Source organism: Pleurodeles waltl, chromosome 8 (assembly GCF_031143425.1).
Source record: "Pleurodeles waltl isolate 20211129_DDA chromosome 8, aPleWal1.hap1.20221129, whole genome shotgun sequence".
Taxonomy (NCBI): domain Eukaryota; kingdom Metazoa; phylum Chordata; class Amphibia; order Caudata; family Salamandridae; genus Pleurodeles; species Pleurodeles waltl.
This window is the reverse complement of record NC_090447.1, coordinates 648759763-648776577: the sequence shown is the minus strand read 5'-3', so window position 1 is coordinate 648776577 and position 16815 is coordinate 648759763.

Below are 16815 nucleotides of genomic sequence, written 5' to 3'. Positions count from 1 at the left end.
CTAAATGTGAAAATAGTGCTTAGAAGTCATTAGTGGTCAAAAGGTTACTTGAGGTCACGAGGTACCAGTGCAAATCCAAGCTTCAGGCTGAATTCAATGGAGGGTAGTCCAGCTACAGGACTCCAACAGGATCCACCAACGAAGCACCTTGGTTGGAGCTTTGATCGATGTCGAGAGTCCAGTGCGTCACCATCGAGCCACACAATGGGGGTCTCACATCGTCATCGAGCTCTGCTGAAGTCGAAGCAATGCACCACTGTCGAGCCATGCCAAGCATCATCGTTGAGGTGCACGTGCTGTGGTTCGATGTTGTCGAGCAAACTCTGCATTATCGCTAAAGTGCAATGCAGTGAAACTTTACACGCACTTGAGGCAATGCATCAGTTTTTGTAGGAAGCAGCTACAGAACCCACTTCCGAAGCTCAGGACAGGAGAGGAGCATCCGATGAAAGGGTAGGACTCAGAGATGGCAGAGTCCAGCAGCACCAGGAAAGTTGCAATATTTCCCTGAGACTGCAGAAGAACAGGGGGCAAGCCAGCAAGCCCTTAGAGTCAGTCTGGACCAGCAAGATGGGTCCAGACCTCGTCCTCAGCACAACAGATATCAGCAGGCTGCAGGGCAGCTCAGCAATGCAGAGAAGCAGTACCTAGGAACAGACATTCTAGACAGAGTGGCAATCCTTATAGCACAGCAGTCTTTATTCCAGTAGAATTCTTCCAAAGTCCAGAAGCAATCTGATTTGCTAGGTTCAGAGCCCCAGAACTTATACCCAAGTATGCCTTTAAAGTGGGGTAGCTTCAAAAAAGCTCTTTGAAGTGCACAGGTCCCCATTTCAACAAAGCCCTTGCTCCAGACTATCAGTTGGGGTTAATGAGTCCTTTGTGTGGGGTAAGGCCACTATCCTTTGAAGTGTAAGTGTAAACCCCTCCCATTCTTTCTGCCCAGGAAGACCCATCAGTATGCAGATGAATGCAGATGTAGCTGAGTGTCCTGTGTAGTGGCTGTCTGGAGGGACTGCATAAATGTAGCTGTCACCCAGCCCAGTCCAGATGTGTATTTGAGACAGGCTGCCAGGTACACAGAGCAGTAAGAGCAGATAAATGCACACTTTCTAAAAGTAAAAAGAACAGAAGATGGACAGAATGCAGAACAAATCAAACTTTCACCCCAGTCAAAGATCTGGGTTCAACCCATAATTTTTCCTGCTCACCATGCCACCCCAGTTTGGACCCAGCCACATGCAAATCAGTCTTGACCCTGATCCCCATAGGAAGAGTCCAGCCTGAACTGCCAAGCCAGGGCCTCACAGGACCAGAAACAGGCATCCTGGGACTGGTTTCGGGTTATCAACCCTCATCAGGTAGGATAGCTTGAATCCAGTGGCACAGTGAGCATGGGACCCACCTCTGGACAAACCCTTCCCACTTAGGATGACAAAGGCAAAAAGAACAGATGATGGACGAAATGTGGAACAAATCAAACATTCAACCTCAGTCACAGATCTGGGTTTAATCCATCATTTTTTCTGCTCACCATGCCATCCCAATTTGGACCCAGCCATCTGCAAATCAGTCTTGACCCTGCTCCCCATGGTAACAGTCAAGCCCGAACTCTCAAGCCAGGTCCTCCCTAGACCACAAACAAGCATCCTGGGACTGATTTTGGGGTAACACCCCTCATCAGCCAGGCTAGCTTGATCCAGTGGCTCGGTGAGCAAGGGATCCACATCTGGGCATATCCTTTTAACTTACGGCAACAAAAATGAAATGAACATTTGATAGACGGATTGCGGAACAAATCAAACATTCATCCGAGTCAAAGATTTGGGTTTAATCCATCATTTCGCCTGCTCACCATGCCACCCCACTTTGGACCCATCATATGCAAATCAGTCTTGATCCTGCTCCCCATGGGAACAGTCCAGCCTGAACTGCCTGGCTAGGTCCTCCTTGGTCCAGAAACAGGCATTCTGGGTATTTGGTATACCACTTTACATATGGCTTAGAGGTAAATGAAATGTGCCAATTGTGTAAACACCAGAGTTACCATGTTTTAAGGGTGAAGCACACTTTAGCACTTGTCAGCAGTAGTAAAGTGCTCAGAATCATATGGCGTTAGAAATGGGGTCTTTGGTTGGCAGTCAGGTCACCCCCTGTCCAAGCAAGGACCATCATTCTAGTCAGGTTAAGTCACATACAGTCTAAATTATCCTGTGCCCACCCTCTGGTAGCTTGGCACTGAGCAGTCAGGCTTAACTTAGAAGGCAATGTGTAAAGTATTTGTGCAATAAATCATACAGTAACACAATATAGCACCACAAAAATACACCACAAAGTGTTTAGAAAAATATATATTTATCTGGATATTTGCAGGTCAAAACGATAAAAGATGCAATAAGAAAATGTAAAGATATCACTGAAAAGTGATATAAAGGGGGTCATTACAACCCTGGCGGACGGTGTTAAAGCGGCGGTAAGACCGCCAACAGGCCGGCGGTCTTACCTTGTGGAATTATGACCATGGCGGTTACCGCCATGGTCATCCGCCGGTTCCCCGTTCTGCCCGCCAGGGCGGAGACGACCGCCGGGCTGGAGACGTGGGTCTCCAGCCCGGCGGGCGTCACTATACCGCCGGCGGTATTTGGACCCGGCTTACCGCCGGGAATTTCCAGTGGTTTGAACCACCATGAAATCCATGGCGGTAAGCACTATCAGTGCCAGGGAATTCCTTCCCTGGCACTGATAGGGGTCTCCCCCACCCCCACCCTGACTCCCTCCCCTACACCCCCCACCACCCCTGCCACCCCCCAAAGGTGGCAGGGCCCCCCTCCCCACACCGACCCCCAACATCACATCACCCATTCCCACACGACACACTCACACGCACACACGCCAACATACATGCCTACATACACACACACAAGCAGACACGCACACCCACATTCAAACATTCACGCACACATCCATACTGACATACCCACAGACATACACGCACTCATTCCCATACACACAACACCCCCGCAAGCATACACGCACTCACCCCCTTCACATACCCACACGCACACCCCCATGCACGCACACAACACGCAACAACCCCCCACCCCCTCCCCTCACGGACGATCGACTTACCTGGTCCGACGATCCTCCGGGAGGGGACGGGAGCCATGGGGGCAGCTCTGCCGACACCACACCGCCAACAGAACACCGCCACGGTGTTCTGTTGGCGTGGCAGTGGAGGTGGAGCAACCTCCACTTCCCCGCCTCCCGCCAGTATGGCTGTTGGTGGCTCTCCGTCCGAAAAAGGACGGAGAGCTGCCAACGGTCATAATAGGCAGAGCGGAAAACCGCCACCACTGGCGGTCTTCTGCACGGCGGTCCCTCGGCGGTCAAAATGACCCCCAAAGTGTCTTAAGTCTTTTAAAAGCAAACAAAGTCTCTTTCAAGCACAAAGTACCTGGTTTGCGTGAAAAATCTCCGCAAAGGGCCGCAGAGGAGGAGAAGGAGGAGAAGCGGGGCAACACAGGGGTGTGCGTCGATTTCTCGGGCCACACACGGTCGATGAGACGTTTAGTTTCCACACAGGGACGGCTGTGCGTTGATTTCCGGCACTCGGTCGTGGATCCTCTTCAGGTTGCGGGGTTTTCAGACGGCCGGGGTCTGTGCGTGGAATCCAGGGCTTGTGACACACTCTGCGTCGTTCCGGTGGGTGGCGCGGGAAAGGAGTCCAGTTGCAAGCGAGAAGTCTTTTTGGTCCTGAGACTTCAGGGAACAGGAGGCAAGCTCTATCAAAGCCCTTGGAGAGCACTTCTTCACCACAGCCAGGGAGCAGCAAGGCAGCAGGGCAACAGCAAGGGAGCAGTCCTTCACAGAAAGCAGTCAGGTGAGTCCTTTGGGCAGCCAGGCAGTTCTTCTTGGCAGGATGCAGGTTCTGGTTACAAGTTTCCTCTCCAGGAAATGTCTGAGGTGGTAGGGCAGAGGCCCTGATTTTATACCCAAATGTGCCTTTGAAGTGGGGGAGACTTCAAAGAGTGGCTTAGAAGTGCACCAGGTCCCCTTTCAGTTCAATCCTGTCTGCCAGGGTCCCAGTAGGGGGTGTGGCAGTCCTTTGTGTGAGAGCAGGCCCTCCACCCTCCCAGCCCAGGAAGACCCATTCAAAATGCAGATGTATGTAATTGAGGCTTAGTATCCTGTGTTTGGGATGTGTTTGAGTGAATGCACAAGGAGCTGTCAACTAAACCCAGCCAGACGTGGATTGTAAGGCACAGAAAGATTTAAGTGCAGAGAAATGCTCACTTTCTAAAAGTGGTATTTCTAAAATAGTGATATTAAATCCAACTTCATCAGTCAGCTGGATTTTGTATTACCATTCTGGCCATACTAAATATGACCTTCCTACTCCTTTCAGATCAGCAGCTACCACTGTATGAGGGCAGCCCCAATGATAGCCTATGAAGGGAGCAGGCCTCAATGTAGTGTAAAAATAAATTTAGGAGTTTTACACTACCAGGACATGTAAACTACACAGGTACATGTCCTGCCTTTTACCCACACAGCACCCTTCCCTAGGGGTTACCTAGGGCACACCTTAGAGGTGACTTATATGTAGAAAAAGGTGAGTTTTAGGCTTGGCAAGTACTTTTAAATGCCAAGTCAAATTGACAGTGAAACAACACACATAGGCCTTGCAATGGCAGGCCTGAGACAAGGTTAAGGGGCTACTTAAGTGGGTGGCACAATCAGTGCTGCAGGCCCACTAGTAGCAGTTAATCTACAAGCCCTGGGCACATATAGTGCCTTCTACTCGGGACTTATAAGTAAATTATATAGTCCAATTGGGTATGATCCAATGTTACAATGTTTAAAGGGAGAGAGCATATGCACTTTAGCACTGGTTAGCAGTGGTAAAGTGCGCAGAGTCTAAAAACCAGCAAAAACAGTGTCCAAAAAGTGGAGGGAGGCAGGCAAAAAGTTAGGGGTGATCACCCTAAGGCTGTCAGGTCTAACATATGGCCTACAAAAAGATACAGCAAAAAACAGGAGGTGAAAGTCAAAACGTCTGGGGGTAAGGCCATCCTAAGGATGCCAGGTCTAACAGTGAATTTCTAAAATGTATTTAAATCTAAAGTAAAATATTTTTAATGAAGCCTTATTAAAACACCTTAACAAAGCCTTATTTAAAAGAAATAAACACATCAAGTAGTTTTTTTAAACAATTATCGGGCCATGAAATGCAACCCCTTCACTGCAGTGCAGTGCTCTAAAAAATAAGGTAGGCTTTCCTGAGGTCATGGCTTTAATGAACCCAGGGGACTTAGTATGTTTTTTTTCTAATGTTGCTTGGGGCTGCTGCACTTCCTGCTGCAGCCTCTAGGCCATTTTAGAAGATCTGAAAGAGACACCCATTGGGGCTAACAAAGATATATATATATATATATATATATATATATATGTTTTTTGGGACCATGGTAGTGTGAAAAAAAATGGCCAAAGTGCCCTTGCTTATACAAATTCCCCCAAGGTTGGCGAGGGCCTGGGGATTTGACAAACTGAATGATTTTTAAATACATTTGTGGAGGAGGCATGTGGGGCTCCCTCCATGAAGAATTACCTGCCCCTGGGATACCATATCTTAGAGTGGGTACTGGTATCCCATCCCCAGGAAACTGAAGCAACCTCACTGCATGTGCAGTCCCTGTTGACATAGAGTGAAAAAGGAGAATTAACTGGCAGATCTTGCACCAGCAAGGTGTGTGTGGCATGCAGATAGATGGCTTTGTAGTACAGAAGTAGGCTTCAAGTGCTGTCTTTAGTAAAAATAAAATAAAAAAAAAGGAAGCCTCTGAGTTGACCCGCAAGTGGGATCGGGGCACCCAATCAGAAAAAAACATGTGGCAGCCTCCTGGTTGGGAGCATAAATGATATACAATATATATTATAAAGAAAGAGTTGCAACTTCAGTGCTTCAATAATGAAGTGATGAGGTCTCTCATGAAATAGTCACTGTACTTCAGCAGGAGCATCCCATACTACCATGCAGGGCATTTTTTAAATAGTTTTAGAGACAGATTGAGGAAAAGGGGCTGTGAAGCACCACTTTTTTCGGACCCCTTAGTGCCCCCTAACGCCACTGTTAGAAATGGGGTCTCTAGTTAGTAGTCAGTTTGCACCCTGTCCAAGTCTCTAGTTAGGAAAAGGAGATACCCAGCTCAGATAACCCCTGTTCACCCCCTTATTAGCTTGGCACAAGCAGTCAGACTTATCTCAGAAGCAATGTGTAAAGCATTTGCACATAACACACAGTAATACAGTGAAAACACTACAAAAAGACACCACGCCAGTTTTAGAAAAATAGCCAATATTTATCTGTGTAAAACAAGACCAAAATTAGAAAATCCAACATACAATAATAAAGTTATGAATTTTGTAAGAATTAACTTAAAAATACAGGCCCATATTTATACTTTTTGATGCAAAACTGCGGCGATACAGTTTTTCATCAAAAATATTACGCCAGCTAATGCCATTTCTGTGCGCCGTGCAGGCGTCAAACTTATACTTTGACGCACGGCGGCACAAGCCACAGCATCACATAGTAAAGGAAATGACGTTAACGTGGCGGAAATGACTGTGAGACGATTTACGACACCGCAAACCGGATATGCAGCGTTTTTTGACACAGTAGCATCAAAACACGCCTCAAACACAGCCATTTGTGCAGAGGAGAGCCAAAATGGATCCCAGATGCCTGTACAGACCCCAGGAAGATGACAACAGACCAGGAACTAGCCAGGAGGACCCACACAAGACCCAGGACAGGGAGAAGATGAAAAGAAAGTGTTGCTTCAGTGCAGAGGAGCAGGAAATTCTGGTTAAAGAGGTGACGGAACACCAGCACCAACTGTTTGTCACCTCAAAGTTGCCAATCAGTAGGAGAGGCAATTGTTGACAGGATTAACAGTGTGGCAGAAGTACGCAGAACAGTAACTGAGTGCAAGAAACGCTGGCATGACTGCAAGCGCAGGACCAAGGAAAAGATGGCCAGGAACAGGAAGGCAGCACTGCAGACTGGAGGTGGGAGTCCAGCACCACAGGAGGCCCTGGACCACATGGAGGAGTTGGTTGCAGCCGTCATCCCTGAGGAGATTGTCACAGGGATCCAAGGACAGGACATCGCAGACTACCAGGAGACAACGCAAATGCAGGGTAAGTTGCATGGGGAATTAAAATGCGCTAATGTTAACTGCCACACAATGCATGTAAGTCATCATATACATGGAGTGGCATGGGTAAAGGGGCACAGCAGTATGGCCCGTTCAGAGGAAACCTGGGACACACCACTACACAACACCAACAACCTTTCCATGGGGGTATGCTGCCATGCCAACAATGTTGCAAAGGTAAAGCTACGCCAGGAGGGAAGGGCACAACGTTAAACTGGCATCCCGTCACACGTCAGCCACTATACTCCCTACCTTAACTAGGGCCCAATTAACAACCTCTAGCCATACCGACAACTGGAATGTAACATTGACAACAGTTGCCACTACCACCTCCGCTGTGTGTGCTGGTCAAGTAGCCAATGGCAGTAACGTCCTCATGGATCATACACACTCAAATTAGAGGGTTTAGGAGGACAGCGTTAACAATCCCCTGAAACAAGACAAATGTTCCAGTCCTGTCAAATGTGAATGTCCATAGTTGCCGCAAACATCAGCCAATGTCATCCACATTAGGAGGTACACAGCAGTAATGTCACATCCATGCTGCATATGTCAGGGGCCATCCTGTGCCTGGGTCACAAGGCAACATCCCAAATGTCATACTGCTCAGACAACAGCATTGAGGGTGAGGACACATGTAACTGGTCACAGAAATACACCTGCACAGTCAGAGGAGGAAATAGGACACTGCTACGACTATCAGGGCAATCTAATGTACCACACATTCCCCAACATCAGCAGTACACATTACCAATGCTGACATCCATATTGTGCCATAGCAATGCTATACATAGTATACGCTACATTTCAACTACATATAGGTTGATGTGAAAGATCAGAGACTGGGGCAGGTCCAGATTGTTAAGTGTGGTGCTAGTGCCATCAGAGCACCCACAGCCAGTGAAAGGCCTCACCATGAGAATGGAAGTAGACGGAGGGTTGAGTAGGACAAAAAGGTGGCAATTCACCATTTGGCCAGAACCAACACCTAGAGGAGATGATGCTGACAAGTCCACAAACTGACCACAATACATGTGACATGCAGGTGGGGCATAGGCCTGGGAAAATGCCCATCTGAAAGACTGGAGCAATGAACAGGAACCAAGACCACAATGTGAAAATCATCACAAGGCAGGCATGTCACATTACAAAGCCCACAACACTGACACACTAATTGTACTGTATTTCATTGCATGGGACAATGGATCTCCGGTGGATATGCCTGTCCAGGACTACCCTGATGACATGGATGACGAGCTGACAAACATCAGCCACCAGACCCTCCAAGAGGTCCTTGGAACCCTCCAGACCCCACCTTCAGTCACTAGGAGGAGCACAGATAGAGCAGCCATCGCAGAGGACCCACCCACCACCCCAATTCTATGACCTGCCAGCTTCAATACAGCTGAGGACTCGGATGACACTGGCACCAGCTTTGAGAGAACTGTAGTCGGAGTACAGCGGGAGCTGGCCAAGGAGGTGTGGGTGGGGATGCAAACTATGGCAGCCAGCCTAGAGGGGGTGCGTTCGTGCATGATGTCAACAGAAGAACAGGCAGCAGCTATGCAAGGGTGAACAACTATCTTGCAGGAAGTAGAAAAAAGGCTGAAGGAAATCAGCACAGCTGTAATACAGTTGACCCAACACCTGCAACAGCAATCCTGTCAATGCGTGCATGAATGCAACATTGAACCCCTCAGGGCCGACCGGGCTGCCTACCATCGTGATGGGGCTGATATTCTGAAGAACCAGCAGATCCTCCTTGCAGCAGTACTGCCCTTAAGACCCCCACAGGTAGCAGCTACTGGGATGTCTGACTCCACGTCTACACACACTGAGGTGTGTGTTGCCCCTTCACAACTACCACCAACAAGGGCAGTGGAGGCAACACACACATCAGAAGATGAAGACCAGGAACAGATCACCTTCACACGTAAAAGTACCCGGTAGCACCAGTCCCTGCCACATGGCCACCTATTACCAAGGTCCTGCGCTTTGTAACATGCCAGTCTTGCAACAACTGTACTCAAGCACTGTTCTGCAAACCACTGTTTATCCTGTCAGCCTGCCCAGTGATTGTCTCTCACTAACTCATTGGCAAGTCCTGTCCCTCTGCACTGTCTGACACTTCACCCCAACATGTCCAATGACATGTCCTTTTGCACTTGTGTAGGATCACAATGGAAGATATCACTATAATGGACTCACAATCATGGACAATGTACATATAGCACTACAGCACTTTTAAATAAATAGCACTTACACCAGCACTTTGTCTCTGTATAATGTGATACATCAACCGTGCAGTAGATCAGTGAATTTGGCCTCCTGTTAATTATCATAGATTGTCAATTCAACTGTCCTGAAATAATGTGGGCTGATAACTATGCACAGTGGCCTGGATTCTACCATACTCTGCCCTTTGTGAGGGTAATTTCTGAGGAAAAGAGAAACTATACACCATACTGCTGTGTTGGACAGATTAACGATTTTTCAAGAGATGTCAAAATCTGAAAATAGTGCCTTCAAAATGTTGGTTCAAAGCAAAACTAACGTATGTAACATTGCCCACAAATAAAAGCTAACACACACCAAACTGCATGAATGGAGGTGTGTGAGTTTACATCCAAATAAGTAATCATGCTGAACAGTGTAACAAATGATCTATGTGAGTTATGTACACTATACTACAAGAGAACTTACTACCACTCACCTTATAAGGATTTCCTTGGACATCAGACTGCAGTCAGACAGAACACAGTGTCGCCAATACTAAATCTGGAAGCACAGTATGTGACATTGAAAACATACATCACGAAAAAAAAACACTATGGGATCCATAGTAACTGTGATTGGTGGTTGCAACGAATGGCCGAATCTTAGCTAAGTAGCTTTGCGGTAGCTGCCAATGTTACAGCTCTGTTGGCATGTGTTTGCAGCATAGGACACAAAATGTAATACAAAAGAGACACTGTACACTCATGCCAAGGCCCTGATCTACAAACATGTGACACATACTGTAAATGGTTACCTACATATTTATTAAACAGTAAAAACAGAAGGGAAAACTCGGGGAAAGACCTTACCTACCCTAATCTATTCTAACTACTCTTTGCCCACAACTGTCCCTAACTAACCTAGCTAAACTTACTTATCACATTTAATGAAACTTTCTAAACATCAACCCCCCACCCCCCTTATGAGACAGGACACATGGAGGACAACAGATACTAACATAAACACATACTATCCTATACTAAACAAAGATATATATATATATATATATATATATATATATATATATATATATTTTATTTTATTTTTTGATTTTTTTTTTGTAAAAACACAAGAACCCCAACATTGCCCACAAATAAAAATAAACAGTAGAAATATTCAGGAACCCCCACACTCCACCCACTAACACTAACTAAACTAACAGCCTATCCTAACCTAACACTAAGCCCCCTAAACCCACAAAGTATAAGAACCAGGAAAGATGAGGGAGGGGAGGGAATCATGTCCGTCTCATTGTCTACAGGTTGGCCCTCCGGAGGGTCCTCTTGATGGAACTCACCCGTCGGTTGACCTGTCGCACCTCCTGCTGCAGCCTGCTCATCTTTCTAAGGACACTGTCCAATTTCCGTTGCATTTGTGCAAAAGCAGCAGGGTCAACGGCTGCAGCAGGGGTGGTCTGGTTGCCAGCCGAGGAAGTATGGGCCCGTGTTGTGTCAATGGCTGTAGGCTGCCCTGCAGGTGGTGCTTTGCATGGTCCAGGAGCAATTGCTGTGGATGGTCCGGCAACGGTCCCAGCTGCTGGTGGTGCCACCTGGGTGGTAGTGGTGATGGTGCTGGTGGTGGTTGTGGTAGGCAAAGAAGGGCCGCCTTGTGAAAATGCCCTCCAGGCTCCGGATGCTCGTTCATGGCGATATCTGCGGGCCATTTTTCGGAACCCAGACTCGACATCAAGGATGGGGCGGTATCTCATTGCCCATCGTTGAAACTCCCTGACCTGGATGGGAGTCATCTTTGCAGCTGTTAAGACAAATGGAAAATCCATCATTAGGTACTGCATTGTGTGAAATGCAACAAGAAGTACATCAGACAATACAGCTATTGTACTTGTAACAGCTCATATCACCATACAGATCATTGATTGTCCCTGAGGAAGTACCTGGCAAGCCAGCCTACAAAGGTCCTATCACACATAGCACATCCAAACCCTATAAGATTGATAACAACTGGCATGATTTTGGCATCATAGGTCTGCCAGTTGTCAGCTAACAATCATGCTGCACATCCTCCACCACTGCCAGGGCTACAAATGTCATTGTACGGGATAGAAATCTAGGGCCACATGATCTGCGAGTTATAAATGGACATGCCAGTATAGTAAGCATGTGCTAAACATGAGTATGTATTCTAGGTTCACACAAGTGATTCACTGATTTACATGTCTATGTACCAAACTTGTATCATCAGTCCTAGGTACACTATTCACAACCCTATGCCTGTGTCTGAGGGGGGTGGGCTATCAACTAATAATTTCTAACAACAAGGACGCCCAGGAAGCTTAGGAAAGCTGGACATGTGTTTGGCCCAGCACACACACCACAGGTAAGGAGGATCTCCAAATAGGAGACAGCTAACCCTTGACCAATCCCATTGACACTCATGTTTGGAAATGCAGACCCTTGTCCACATCATTTACTACCAGTAAGCCATGACTTACAACAAACACAGAGATGCAAGAACACCTCTGGCCATGATTTGCATGCACACCTAGGCCATTGCACTCAAGTGCCACATACTCGTAGCACTACATGTGGAGCTGCATGCTGCTAGGAAGTTTAACCTACAGTTCAATAAGTACATTAGTGAGTAGGGAAGCAGAAGTCTGTGGGTAAGCATTTGGCATCCCTGTTCTGGGAGAATTCGGGTCTGACTGGCTGGCTAATTCACTAATATAGTCCAGTGCGACTTTTTCTGAATCAAGTTTTATCCACATGACTCATCCCTATTCACATTGCCGTGCCTACAGGACTGACCTAGAATACCAAAATATGACAATATGATAAGGATTGGCCAACTCAAAGATGGTGATAAAATGATATTCCACTCATGGAACAAAACAAATGATTGGCCATCGCATCACACCTTGCTATGTGTCAAACACACAGGAGTCCATCACACATCACCAGCAACCACAACACATAACAGACATATCAACACTTACTGGAGTTGTCTGGGTCCTCAAATCGAGCCACCTCGCCAACAGTGTAGGGTGCCGGTCCACCTGTAAGGCATGGAAGGGAGAAATGTGCTCAATGTCTGTGCACTGTACAACACTTTCAAAGACAAATACTATGTGTAAGATTACATCAGAATGTAAAGCCTCTCAGACATGATTATACTGCATCCTACATAGCACGGCTAACATGTACAGACCCAGGGTCTGCAGTGAGTGATACACATATATCTGCACACATGCAGTGGCCCTAACTATCATGTGGTGGCAAACTTGCTCCTTCATTAGTGAGCAGACATAATCAGGGAGTGTATTCGTCTCATCATGTGTATCCATGAGAGACATCTCAAAGCCACTTTCCGTGAGGACTGCATTACCAGTCAACCAGCCATTGTGACTATGACAAATTTATGACACACAGGTACAATGTACAGAGGGCCAGGGACAGTTGTTAGCCCTCATTTTGTTACAGTTTCTTCATTTGATGTGGCACAGCTATGATGAGTTGCACCAACCATAGAGATATGAACCCATGTGCATACCTTTGGCCAGCCATCCCTAACCGAAATATGGCACTACCAACTACAAATACCAGTCAAAGTTGTTAGCTGAGTGCAGCTAGAACTTGTTACCCTTGTGTCCAAATCCAGATCAGACATGTATCCAAAATGAAGGAGGGGCACAATAATCCCTAAGATTTTTGGAATTTCCATGATCGGTTTCCTTACACACTCACTAAACACACATGAGACACATGTTAGCGCCACATTTCTATCATCAATTGACGTGAAGCATGCACTAATTTACAGCCTCATGTTGTGTTTAGAAAATCAGTCTAGCTGTTGCGTCAAAAAATGACGGTAATGATTTGGAAATTTCTATACCTCACAGGCAACCGTGGCCTATATCCATACATAATTGGCTCCTGATTTCTGTTGCTATTTGACACAAAGGTGGCCTTAACTTACATAATGCAAATGTATTCAGTAAGTTTGCAGAGCTCTTGCTTCCTAACAGCTAGCAATTGTGGTCCTTAACAAAGTAGAAATATGACCCTGTATGTTTCAGTAGCATTCCACACACTCAACAACATTGCCACAGATATTGTAAAAATCAGCTGATGTCACTACAGAGCATTTCAACGTGCACATTAACAGGATTTGTCCTCGTCAACAGGGCCCCCAATCACAATCCCCAGGTGATCCAGCAGATCTTGCTCCCTGGAGACAAGGTCAGCCCAGCGGTGATTCAGCTGGTGCTCGTTTCTGGGTGTCTTATAAATCCTTTGCAGATGATGCAACACCTTTGCCCACCGGAGCCTCCGTGCCTCAGTGTGATACCCCTGTATCACACGCCCACATGCCTCAATCATTAGGGGTAGGAAATGGCACACCAGCCAAATGAACCCATCCAGCTCCTCCTCTCCCATCCTGCCAAGACGAGGCCTACCCAACATATTTGTACAAAAAGAGAAATAGGGGATAAAGGGGAACAAAGGAGAATAGGGGGAAAGTAGGACAGGAAAAATTCAAATAAACTACTAACATAGCCCAACTATACCCAAACTAACACTACCCACAAAAGACTCCCAACAAAACAAAGACAATAGTTTACAACACAAATGACCATAAAAACACTCAAACAGGATACTACAACAAGTTTTTAATCACAAAAAGATGATAAAAAGATCACACAGGAGACAAATTCACTAAATACACAGAGACAAATTGAGACACAGCCACGCAGTCAGGAAATATCACAGACTGCAAAGTGAAAGTGAAAGTACATCCACTGTACCTATTGTGTAAACAGGACATCCTATTACATAACTTCTTGCCCAAAATGGTAGGTGTTTTTATTGTCATGCGTCAAAATATTTTGACGCATACAGTCTGCGCGTCATTTTTATCGACGCACAGGAGTAGATTTGAGCCCGCATCCATATGTTTCTAAATAGTTTTAACGTAACCAATTTTCGGACGTACAGTGTGGAAGATACTTCTCAGGGCCAATGGTTCTTTCAGGGCATTATGCGTAGTTTTTCAGCCATAAGCGCCATTTTTAGACGCATGTGCGTCATTTTTTGACGCGTATGCGGCAAAATTTCAGCCATTAACTGGGTTTGGGTCATTTTACCATTTTAATGCAATATTACAGTTGTGACAATACTAAGATAGGCTGATTGCACCCACTTTTGGCATGACGGTGTATGGGCACATGTGACACATCATACTACTGGGGACCATGATCCGCTACTTCATGTACAGGATTTTCACTCTTGACTGACGCAATAGCTGGCCAAACGTGTGGCCTACATATATTTATTGCACAAATTGGGCATGTTTGGCGTTAGGAGAGGATAGCAAGGTGACGCACTTAAGTACAATACCTCAATGTCTATGGCTCAATGGGTGTGCATTGGCTACTATTATTATTGTTGACCCACTGTGTGACCATCACAAGATGCATTATTGCAAATATGCTTGTATGCATGTGGAGTCAATGTGTCCCACCCTCAGATGCAAGTCAGTGTGGAAATGAGAGAGGACATGTGTTAGTCATGCATGTAGCAACAACTGCTGTGTGCACTTTCTAGTTTTTGGGTAACATAAACACCACAAATGACAAAGCATGCACCGGATAGATAGCAGATGGTTGTTCATGTCAATGGTCCAAAACTTGGCCATCACATGTCCTGGAATTTAGGATACTGCTTCCTAGGCATTTTTTGGTGAACCCACCATGAGTCAGGCACATGTACATACTAAGTGGGTACCGTGTTTTTGACACGGAGAGCCAAAGATAAACCATATTTGTAATGTCACGCCACAGTTGAGGTCATATGACAGAGCCACAACTCTCCTGTGGCAGTGGAGGACCTGCAGACCAAGCAGCACGTGGCCACATATTTCCAGTGATCAATTGCAGAGAAGTGTCTGGTTCATGTGTGTGGGCCAATGTTAATCCTGTACATTTTTAGGGGTCTATGTTGTCACAGTTATGTCCAGGTCTAGTCATGAGTCTGTGGCAGCTATTCCTGTATTTACTGAGTATCCTTCAGAGATCAATGGAAGTAAATCCAATGAGGATTTGAGAACCCACATGGGGATGGTCCTACCCTGTCACTGCAGAAGTGTTATGAGACTGTCAACAGGGCAACCTTGGTGTGCTGAGTAAGATCATATCTCAGGATTCTTGTACTGCCAGGTGTCATTACAACATTTGTACACAGGTTGGCCTTCTAAAGTTCCCATTGCATCTGGGAACATCATAGCCTCTGTGCTGATTAATCTCACAGCTATTCACCACGCACGGCCCATCAATATGTTGTGAGCAATGTGAATCAGCGTGTGAACTGTCAGGGTCCTAACATGTGTGGACATTTCATGTACATCATCTGACGTTGCTAGGTCTGCTGGAGGCACCATACCCAATCCCTGCATACGGCCCTGGTACACTGTCACACTTTGTCGCTCATGCATATATGAGACCCAGACAAGGGAAAGGCCATGATTTGGGTATTTGGAGACGAGTTCCCAACTAAGGTAAGATAAATAAGCAGATTATGCTATACAATGTATTTGAGTATGCATTGAAGAACCACCTGACAAAATACCCCCGGAGGAATGTGAGGGTTGGGAAAGCAACTATGATACATATGTAGCCACAAGGAACCTTTAGGGTAACGCACAGACAGGTGCCAGTCAGGCTAACAGGATGGAGGGTCAATCAGGATCCAGCAATTTCGCAAGGTACATACTCAGTGGTCTGACTGATACTGGTCAGAGGAAGAACAAGACAGTTGACATGGAAAACTGTGTTTGTCCTGTGTTTTGGTAGGTGACACATAAACCCAAGGGCTGTGTTACACAGCTGATTTTTATGGCAATGCATAACAGTGTAATCGATAAAATGGCAGCTTCTATGCTGTTCCAAGCATCTGCAAGGGTAGTGCATGTTCAAATGGCTGGTCTGCATGGAGGTGCTCACAGGTGTGTGCTGCATCAGTTTCTCACAAGTCCTGTAGGTGAGATTCGAGTTCAAATGGCCAACAGTACCTTTCACATGGGAAGCAATCTACAGGTGATAACAGGGCTTAGAGACTAAAAGCCAATGCATTATTTAACCTGACGTCCATGTAGACAGATGTACAATGACTATGGCAAACCATACTAAAGGGTTAATATTGTTAGTCTGTGTGTGTGTAGAGGGGGGAATATCTGGGTACACATATTGCCATTCCTGGGACCTCTTAAAACGGGTGGGGTGAGACCGGGAACATGTGTGTGTCAGGACTTAGGACATGGGCTGACATGTAAATGGAATGTCATGTGCGCAATGCCTGTCATA